Below are 11491 nucleotides of genomic sequence, written 5' to 3' on the forward strand. Positions count from 1 at the left end.
TGCACTAAAGTCCGAATGGATCAAAGATCTCAACATAAAACCAGACACACCAAATCGGTTAAAAGAAAATTTGGGCAGAATACAGGGAATATTATGAAAGAAGTGGTAAATAGTAAGATCTGGAGAGGACAGGAGGTCCACAAGGAGAGCAACAGAACCAAAAAATTTGAACACAGGGAACTTCCCAAAGATTCATACTCCAACCAAGGACTATTCATGGAGATAACCTAGAACCCCTGCACAGATGTAGGCCATGGCAGTTCAGTGTCCAAGTGCATTCCATAGTAATGGGAACAGGGACTGCTCTTTATGAACTGATTGACCTGCTCTTTGATCACCTTTCCCTGGGGCGAGGGGGGGAGGAGCAGCCTTACCAGGCCACAGAGGAAGATAATGCAGCCACTCCTGATGAGACCTAACAGACTAGGATCAGAAGGAAGAAAAAGAAACCCTCCCCTACCAGTGGACTTGGGGAGGGGCATGCTTGGGGAAGGGGGAGGAAGGGAGGGATTGGGAGGGGAGGAGAGAGGAAACTAGAGAGGGGATACAAAGTAAATAAAGTGTAATTAAAAATAAAAAAGAAAAAGTTAGGAAGAACATTAAACTCATTGGCACAGGAGATGACTTCTTGAACACAACACCAACAGTGCAGGCCCGAAGATCAACAATCAATAACTTGGACCTCATGAAACTGAAAGTCTTTTGTAAAGCAATGGACACTCACATCAGAACAAAAAGACAGCCTACAGACTGGGAAAGGATCTTCACCAACCCTATATCTGACAGAGGGCATATATAAAGAACTCAAGAATTTAAAAAGAAAAAAATCAAGTAATCCAATTAAAAAATGGGGTACAGAGCTAAACAAAGCATTCTCAAGAGAGGGATATCGAATGGCAGAGAAACACTTAAAGAAATGCTCAACATCCTTGGTCATCAGGGAAATGCAAATCAAGACGACCCTGAGATTTCACCTTACACCCATCAAAATGGCTAAGATAAAAACCTCAAGTGACAACACATGCTGGAGAGGTTGTGGAGAAATGGGAGCCCTCCTCCATTGCTGGTAGGAGTGTAAACTTGTACAACCACTTTGAAAGTCAATCTGGTGCTTTCTCAGACAGGAGCAGTGCTTCCTCAAGGTCCAGGTATACCACCTTTAGGCATATGTCCAAAATATGCTCAAGGATATTTGCTCAACCATGTTTTTGCAGCTTTATTTCTAATGGCCAGACGCTGGAAAAAACCCAAATGTCCCTCAATTGAGCACTGAATTCAGAAATTTTCATACATTTACACAATGGAATACTACTCAGCAATTAAAAACAAGGAAATCATGAAAATGGTGGGATATAGAAAAGCTCATACTGATTGAGGTATGAAAGACTCACTTATAAGTAGGTTTTAGTCATATAATATAGGATAAACATATAATATAATATCATATAATATAAGATAAACATACTAAAATCAGTACATCTAAAGAAGCTAAGCAAGAAGGAGGACCCTGGGTAAGATGATCAATCCTAACTCTGAAAGGCAAATGTGATATACATCAGAGAGGGAGAAAATAGGGAACAGGACAGGAGCCTACCACAGAGTGTCTCTGAAAGACTCTACCCAGCAGGGTATCAAAGCAGATGCTGAGACTCATAGGCAAACTTTGGGCAGAGTTCAGGGAATCTTATGAACAAAGGGGGAGATAGAAATACCTGAGGGGACAGGAGTTCCACAAGGAGAGCAACAGAATCAAAAAATCTGGGCCCAGGGGTCTCTGAGACTGTTACTCCAACCAAGGACTATGCACGGAGTTAACCTAGAATCTTACATAGTTGTAGCCCATGGCAGCTCAGTCTCCAAGTGGGTTATCTAGTAATGGGAACAGAGACTGTCTCTGACATGATTTCTGTGGCTGACTCTTTGATCATCTTCTCCTGAGGGGCGAGCAGCCTTACCAGGCTACAGAGGAAGAAAATGCAGCCACTCCTGATGAGACCTGATAGGCAAGGGTCAGATGGTAGGAAGGAGGACCTTCTCTATGAGTGAACTAGAGGAGGGGCAGGGGAAGAGATGAGGGAGGGAGTGTGGGATTTGGAGAGGATGAAGGAGGGGGATACAGCTGTGATACAAAGTGAATAATCTGTAATTAATAAAACAAAATTTAAAAAGAAAAATATATAAAAATTAAAAAAATAAGAAAGAAAGAAAGAAAGAAAGAAAGAAAGAAAGAAAGAAAGAAAGAAAGAAAAGAAAGAAAGAAAGAAAGAAAGAAAAGCAGATATGGGGACCTGTTTATGTAAAATGGAGAAACCTTACCTATTCCCTATCCCGTTCTGCATGTCCTGCCTCTGTTACTTAAAGGCTGTTTGTTATGGCTTGCATCTGTCACCACTGCCCAAATCCACTGCCTAAGACATAGGGAGAAAACCAGCCAATCCTGAGATAAAACAGACTCCTCCCACAGGCACTGGCTTTCACTTCCCATATCCACATCAAAATGAAAACTTTTGAGGGGAAGTGAAGTTAGCAGGGAGTGGTTGATAGGTTGCATGTGATTCCATAATCCAGGCATCAGCTTGATGAGGGATCCTTTCAGGGAATGTTGAAGAGGACTTGCCTCTTTGTAGCTCAGCAGATCTAAGAAAGCACAGGGTGTTGGTCTTCACGGAAACAGTTGTCTGAAGAACTCACATTATAATCAGTACAGAGCTTGCAGTGGTGTGGAATTCTGGGCAGCAAATATAGGACTGGAAATATGGATATGCAGTGGAAACTCCACCTCACTCCCCACCAAAGTGGAGCCAAGGCCTTTAAACAATAGAGAACTATGGTCTTGGAGTGGGACAGAAGCATGGACACCATGACTTCTAGAATTCTGTGTTACTATTTCCAGTAAGACATTTCCTTCCCCAATTCCTTCACATTCTAGAGCAGCCTGTAGAGGAAGCAGGCCAGAGAAAGAAGGAGACTTACTCTTTACATCCCATAAGATATCCTTCTTAGGAAGGGCTGCAGAGAGGATGTAGAACCAGATTGTGTTAATTCCAGACCATGCCACAACCTCCTGAAGGTCCACTCCCTTGTGTTTTGACTTGCTCATCTTCTCCCATGTTACCTCTTAACTTTGCTTTTGCTTTTGCACAAACAGGAGTAGGACCTAGATGACAAAATAATACTCAGGAACAATACATGATTCTGAATGGGTCCTGAACAGGGAGGTAAGGGGAGTAGAGCTACTCTAGCATGCCAAGGAATGGAGCAGGGTGGAAGTCCCATTTTTTGAACTGTGCTTTGAGGCCTTGTGGGAAAATATCTTGGAAGACTCCATGCTCTGTGTCTGAGGCTCTGTCCAGCAATGGACAAGCAGGAATTTCCAAGCCTTGGCATTACAGGGTTAGATAAGATTGAGTGGGTGTTCAGTAATCGAGGTGACCTTTAGGCTGATTGTTCCAAGCCACCTGGTCAAACCGAAAGATAACTAGCCTGCTGGGTGGAGGACCCTTTAACACATTTTGTGGTATATTTATGACAACCTGTGAGGTGGAGGGCCAGGTGGCTTTTCTCAGAACCTGAAGGTGGGGGCCAAGTCATTCTAAGGACTGTCAACTTAAGATAGAATCTGAGGGAAAAGATGGAGTTAGCCCTGTTATTTTTAATTTCCTCAGCAGCAGCCAAGTTTAAGCACATGTCCCTTTTACACCAAGGTGAAGTGGAGAGAGCACTGGGTCAAACTGGCAGGCCTCGATCCCATCTACTTCTATTTATGAGCCATGAAAGACACTTACTTGCTCTAGGTGTCCAGTTTGCCAACCTATAACATGGGAGCAAATGAACTTGCCTCAGGATGTTGATGGGAAGATGGACTCATGTGATGGAATAAAAATATGAGTCATACAGTGCAAGCGGCTCATCAGGCCCAGCACAGAAGGGCCTAGAGGGAATATTGCTGGCTGTCTGTGTGAAAGGGGCTTATTTCTCTTAAGATAGGACCTGCTTAGACTCTTAAAGTTAGCCATGAATGGGCAATGTATGTTAAAATCTAAGTGTTCTCTGTTGGGGACAAATTAAATAATGATGATTAGGCACACAGCAGATTTTATATGAAAGAGATTTATTAGATGGATATGAAGAGAGAGAGAGAGAGAGAAAAAGAGAGAGAGAGAGAAGGGAGAGCAGGACATGATGGGGGGAGAAAGAGAAGGGGAAGAGGGCAGGGAGGGAAGAGAGCAAGAGGGGCCATGGGGGAGCAAGAGAGCAAGAGACAATAGAGGGATCATATGGTAAGTCAGTCCCTTTAAGGAACAAGATAACCACTCCTTCCAGGTATGGCCACCTGGCAGGTGAAACATGATGACATCATAAGTTGCTAGGTAACCTAGAAGCAAGCAGGTGCCTAAATACTTATATTCTCTACCTGTTCTTCTTGGCCCATTTCACTCTAAGGTAGACAGGGTAGACAGGGCAGACAGGGAAGACAAGATATTGAGAGACATGAGGGGCAGAAACAAAAGATTTCTGATATTGTAAGTGTCAATTCCATAATGTACCATAATGTCCTCAGGGTCCAGGTCTAAACGCATGCTCTTTCTGCCTGAGATGCAACCCACCTTCTTGTTCCAAAATCCTTTAGTGAGCATGTGTGTGTGCATATATGCAGCACAGGTATGCATACACACATGCAGAGGGATATACAGAAGCAACGGTGAGGGATGGGGTACATTTACAACAGCGGAAAAAACTCCAGTGCATCGAACAAATGCACTCCAGTCAAAAACAAATGCTGAGCATCATGTTTTCAGTGCGTTAGTTGATGTCGCAGGGCCAGATAAGCATGCTACTGTGTCAGGACAGGCTGGTGCAGACAGATTTAAGATGAGAAGCAAAGGACATAGTGCTCTACAAAGTAGGAACACTGTACCTCAACACCAAGAGGTAGCTCCAATGCGCACCACAAGTCTGAGCTGTGTACATCCAGTTGCATGTTCTTAGCACAAGTTTATCTTGTGTTTATTCAGTGTTGTTGTTACTGTCTCAGGTGCCAGGATCCCTTCAACAGGGCCTGAGGCTTTCTCATTCTTCTTTCATACTGGGCACTGATTTTAGTCACACATAAGAGAAACTCAGGGAAATGGAAGTGTGGTTCAGTGGTAAAATACATGGGCACCACACACCAGGCCATGGATTTACACTCAACACCCAAAAGATATGCCTAGAGTGATTAAAATCGGCAGCATTAAGACTTAGGGGACAGAGCTGGGCTCAGTGTCATACACCTTTGATCCCAGCACTTGGGAAGACAGAGGCTGGTGGATCTTTGTGAGTTTAAGGCCAACCTGGTCTACAGAACGAGGCCAGGATAGCCAAGGCTACACAGAAAAATTCTGTCTTGAAAAAGAAATAAATAAAATAAATAAAACAAACAAAATATCCACACCAAAAACAAACAAACAAATACCACCTCAGGGGACTGAGAATATTATTGCATTCCTGCAACCCCAGCCACTCAGAAGGCCCAGAAAGGATGATCCTGAGTGTGAGGCAACCCTAGGCTATGTATGACATTTTCTTAAAAAAAAAAAAAGGCTTAATAGTAGGGAATTGTAATACTGCTATTTATTATCATTATTGGAGTCTTGTTAAGTTTGCATTCTGATATAATCAAGTGAACCACCACTGCCATCTTCTGGGAATGTGTAGAACTGCAACCCATCAGCCAGACCCTCACCCTGGCTGTTCTACCTAAAACTATAATTTGGGTTTTAGATCTCTCTCTCTCTCTCTCTCTCTCTCTCTCTCTCTCTCTCTCTCTCTCTCCCTTACTCCCTCACTCTCTCCCTCTCTCTGCCCTTCTTTCTCTGTTCCTCCCTCCCTCCTTCCTTATCCCCTCTCTCTTACTGCCCCTCTTCCCCTCTCTTATCTCCTTCCTCTGTTTAAAGAAAACTGAAATCACAATTGAAAACCACTCACATTGAAAAATAACATTAGTCCTTGGGATGGGTCCAACTTGATAAATCAGGAACTCTGTCTTCACTGCCACCTGACTAGCTTGACCACTACCAGAATCATTTACTTTCCTATTTCAAAACTACTTTCAAAAGTTTCTGAGTGAGGGCCCCAGGGTGTCCATACTGCCCTCTCCCTTTAAGTGGCAGGCATCCGGTAGAACAGCAGTGTACCAGGTCCAAAGCTCTGATAATAAACGTGTCTCAAATTCTGAAAGCTATGCTACTAATTCTCTAAAGTCCACCTAGACTCTGGCTTCTTCCAGTTACACTTTAGCAGACACTGTCTCAGACAGACGAGTTAGCATAGAGACGCAAAAGGGGGTGGGAACTGGAGAGATGGCTCAGGAATCAAAAGCACTGGCTGCTCTTCCAGAGGACCCAGTTTCAATTCTCAGCACCCATATGGAAGCTCACTACCTTTAACTCCAGTTCCAAGGGATCCATGTTCATTTCTGGTCTCCAGGGCCCTGTGCATGTGTGGTAAAACACCTCTTATACGTATATTTAAAAAAATTGCATGAATGCCATGGTCTGGCTATGGTCTCCGAGGCTCCCCTGAGCCCTAGCAGCACCTTGCTTCTGAAGACTTCTCTGCCCCAGTCACACATGAAAACACAGATTGAACGAATGTGACGCTCCTGCAAAGGCAGATGTGGTCTACTTCAGCCAAGAGAATAGAGACTCCTGAATCCTTTCTAAGAGCAGAAGAGTGGGGAGGCACCATATTGGGCCTCTGTGCCTGGAAGGCCCTGATTCTTTTGCCTCAGACTTTTCTTGACCCCTTCAATTGCACCCCTGTGTGCAGATTATTTTCATCAACTGAAACATAGCCTGTGTAAGCAGTAAGAGCAGGTTAGTCCAGGTTTCTCCACAAATTCAGAAATTAGAACAATGGATACCTGCTAGGCATTGAAAGCCACCTTTGTCCTACTTCTAAAAGATGGAAAGAAGTAAGAGAGGAAGTAAGCTGAGGAAACTCCAAGCTTATATTAACTGACTACTTTAAGGGTCATTTCTATGAAAACTGAAGCCCTGGACAGAGAACTGCCCACTTTCCTGACTGGGCCAGGTGTCTACACAGTAGAACCAGAAAGAAACTAAGATGAGACCTGCGCTCACCTAGAATTACCAGGAGCCTCTCTTTTTGCAGATTACATTTATTATGCAATCACTGCAAAAACCTGGGCTGGATGTGGTGGTACATACCTATATATAATCCCAACACTGAGGGAAGAAAAACAAGAGTTCCAGGCTGATCTGGGCCAGATGGTGAGTTTAGAAAACAAACAAACAAACAAACAAACAAACAGCAACAAAATCCAAAGCACATAAACAAAATTTCCATGAGACTATGACAATAATAGGACATAATTCACAACCAGTGAATCCTTTTCACAGATACAAAATGCAAAGTGTACTGAGTAGCATAACCCGAACCACAAGCATTTTAACTAATTATCTAGTGAGGCCCAGTGATATCGATGTATTTAGTGTACTTCTGATGCAGCTTATTTTTTTTCCCCACACATCAAGGTCTCCGGATAAGAAACAGAAAGCCAATTTCAGCATTCAATTCAATCCGGTATGTTTTCATACACTAGAGCTCTAACTCCAGAGCTGGCAGAGTGAGTAAGGTTGAGACTTCCAGCAACCTCATTCAAATGAAGTTAAATTTCTGTCTGTTTTATGAAGAAACTGAAAATTAAGGATACATTTTTTTTTTGTTTGAGATCCTCCTACCTTTTCCCTCCAAGTAGTGGGATTCTAGGAATGTACAAAAGTCATATATTTTTATCTATCAAAAATTTTAAAATAGGGTCAGGCAGAATGGTTCAGTGGATAAAGATGCTTGCCACCAAGCCTGAGGAGCATAGTTCAATCCCTGTAATCTACATGGTGGAAGAAGAGCACCAATCCCTGCAATCTACCTTCTGAACCCCATAGGAATACTGTGGCGAGCAGAGGCCCATCCATTTATACGTACATATGAACTAAATAAATAAATGAAATAAAAGCATTTAAAATAGGTTTTCACTATGCAGCTTTGGATGTCCTAGAACTCAGAGATTTGCCTGCCTCTGTCCCAAGTTCTGGGAATAAAGCCATGTGTTACCACTCCCAGTTAAAAACTTAGAAAAAAAAATATGTATATAGCTGTTTACCCAAGACTACAGTGTTAGGACTGATCCTGAATATATTTTCTTCTATACTGCTAAGAAATAAAGCACCAGTCTTTTTAAAAAATGATAAATTATAAAAATAAGTGAATGCTTTAATTAATTATGATATACAATGCAGAAACAAAAAAGAATGATAAATATGCATGTTCTTATGGGAAAAACATAAAAATATCTTATTAAATCAAAAAAGTAAAAGACATATGTAATAGATGTAACACTTACAAGTTAGTGTTTAAGCTGGGCACAGTGGTACATGCTGTAATCTCAGTATTTGGGAGATGGAGGCAAGAAGATAAGTTCATGATCATCATTTACTACTTAGTAAGTTAAAACATAGCCAACCTTTCCCCTGTCTATGAAAAGCTGATCATTAAGCCACAAACATGTGGGGAAAATAAGTAATTTTTTTTGTTTTGGAATGTGAAAAGAAACAAAAGACTAGGAAATGGATAGGAGGCAAGGGATGGGAAGGGAGATGTATATTTTCTGTACAGCTTGTAAGTATTTAATAGGATGACCTGGGATCATTCTGCTAGCAGCACACACACACAAGACTGTAAATTATTTTCCTACCATAAAAAATAGTGGAAAAGGCTGAATGTGGTATAAGATGCACTATTTAAAGTGGCACTATGTGTCACTGAGCTGGCAAAACCAAAACAGAATAAACAACAGACAACTGCAACCTTCTCATAAACCCAGAAAGTATAGTTTATTTAGGTATTTCTACCCTAAGGCATCTATGGTACTCTAGTAGGCATGACTCCTGAGCAGAGCAGGGAGCACAAAGACTAGACAGAATGTATGAAGACCAAAACCCTCCAGTACAGCAGGAGACACTGAAGTCATATATGTATTAGGAAGCAGCTCACAGTTGCTTAGCACAGAAAAACCATTAAACTTACCCTCATTGACCATGGTGATATAAGAAAACTTTCCTGAGAATCTACAGACATAAGCTGATTCTGTTAGTTCTGGGACTGGATCCATGCTATACAAGGATGGTCATGCAACCACAGGCACAGAATCTGAGGTTGTTGTGTGTTGGTGTCCTCTCCAGCAATAGAGAGAAGCTAACACAACCTGCCTATACCAGGAGTTCCTGGAAACAAGGAGCCATGACATAAACTTGGGTGAAAATCACTAAACCCCAAAGAACAATGAACTGTGGGTAAGAACAGCAAAACCAGTAACAAGTTAAATCACAGTGACTTGCGACACATAATTAACTGTCATTTATAAATAAGTTATATTCAATAATTTTTAGAAAACAAAGATAAGTTTGAAATACATTTATACTAAAAAGAAGGCCAGGGATGCTGGAGAGATGCCTCAGTGGTTAAGAGCTTATTCCCCAGTACTCTGGAATTTGACAGGTTGAGCCTAAAACTGATAAAGAGAACAAGGGTGTGACCAGAGCCAGAATCTCCTGAAGATAAAGGACAAGAAGGATGACTTCCCTCAAAGGACATTAAGATTTATATATTAAAATAACAAAGGCTTTAAATAATGAACCAGCATAACAGAGAACAAGCCATCAGTGTATGGAGTACAGATCCTACCAGCAGGTTCTAAGGAATGTGACTACTTACAGCAAGCCCTAGTGGATACAATCCACTGATTTATGATGAAGACACCAAAGACCAACGGGGAGAGGGCTGAGCTGTTCAACGATGAGACAAATGCATGAAAAGCAAGAGCCAAGGAGAGAAAGGTTAATTTTAATTTAATTTAATTTAATTTTTTTGTGGATGGTATTGGGTGTTGGATCTAGGGTCTAGTACACACTAGGTAAGTACTCTGCTGAATCCCATCTTCAACTCCAGTATTAAGTTTTATTATATTAGATTAAGGATTTCTGCTTGTCAAAAGATGCCATAAATAAGAGATAAGCCAAAAATAAGGAAATATTGGCAATACATATGTTGAAAAGGAATTAGCATAAAAAATTTCAAAAGTGGAGAATCCCTGTGTTACTTTGGGTATATAACCTAAGTTCTGCAGTGGAAATTCCAGTCCACACAATGATGCCCCTCAGCAATGAAAAAGAAAGAGGTAACCATGTATTAACCATGCTGAATTTTTCAAAACATGTTGGGTGAGGAAACATTACAGAATATGTATAATGAAATTCTAATCACAGAAGGATCAATGCAGGAAAGCCAAACCATGCATATTGTTCTGAAACAGACAGGGAATTGGGCAGTGAGATGGCTCTGCAGATAAACATGTTTTTCACACAAGCCTCCTGACCTGAGTTTGAGCCCCAGAACCCAAAGGTGGAAAAGGAAACTGATTCTGAAAAATTGTCCTCTGACCTCCACGTGCATGCTATGACACACATGCCCCTCCCCACAATCATACACACATGCAATAATAATAATAAATACAATAAATTCAGAAATGATAAGTTTATAACGAAAATAAGTAGTTAGAGTTTACTACAGGATTTATCTGGTGGAGGGATGGTGAGATAAGGGGTGATGTAACTGGCAAGGGGTATCTTGCATGCACCAAGGTAACATATAATTCTACTTCGAATACTGAGGTGGGAAGAATGGATGTTTATTTACTTTAAAACTTTTTGTTCTTAGAGACAGGGTCTTTCTATGTAGCCCAAGCTGGCTTCAAAGCATAATCTTTTTGCCTCAGATTCCCAAATGAAACATATATTTCATTGGGAAAAAGCATGCACATATATCTTCAAGATGGTATCTCTCTATGGTCTAAAACTCACGATGCAGCCAAGGCTGGCCTCAAGCTTGCAGCCATCATCCTGTCTTTGCCTCCTGATTGCTAAGATTACAAAAGATTGCCATCCTTTCATACATCTTTTGAATGTTTTGAGGAACATATAAGCCAATAGGAAAAGATTATTAATGGATTTACAATGCTATCTTCTGCTCTGGTACACAAATATCAGAGTGACATATTAGGGAAGGATTCAGCCAAGCTTAGAAGCACGATTTACTGACAGAGTGACAAATGTGTGAAATGCTACAAAAACCCGCATAGCATCACAACACTTTTCTTCTCTTCACAAGTAAAAATCTCAAATGATATAACACACAGATGCAGTGAAAACCCCAAACATTCTATACTAAATGATCAAGAGGTTTGTGTAAATGGACCTCAAATTCTAAAGGCCTACAACACCCTTTAACGTACACAGGAAAAGCAGGATACACACACACACACACCACACACACACACACACACACACACACACACACACACACACACACACACACACACACACATATATATATATATATATATATATATATATATATATATATATATATA

The sequence above is a fragment of the Psammomys obesus genome, unplaced genomic scaffold (genome assembly GCF_907164565.1).
Source record: "Psammomys obesus unplaced genomic scaffold, mPsaObe1.curated_primary_1811, whole genome shotgun sequence".
Taxonomy (NCBI): Eukaryota; Metazoa; Chordata; class Mammalia; order Rodentia; family Muridae; genus Psammomys; species Psammomys obesus.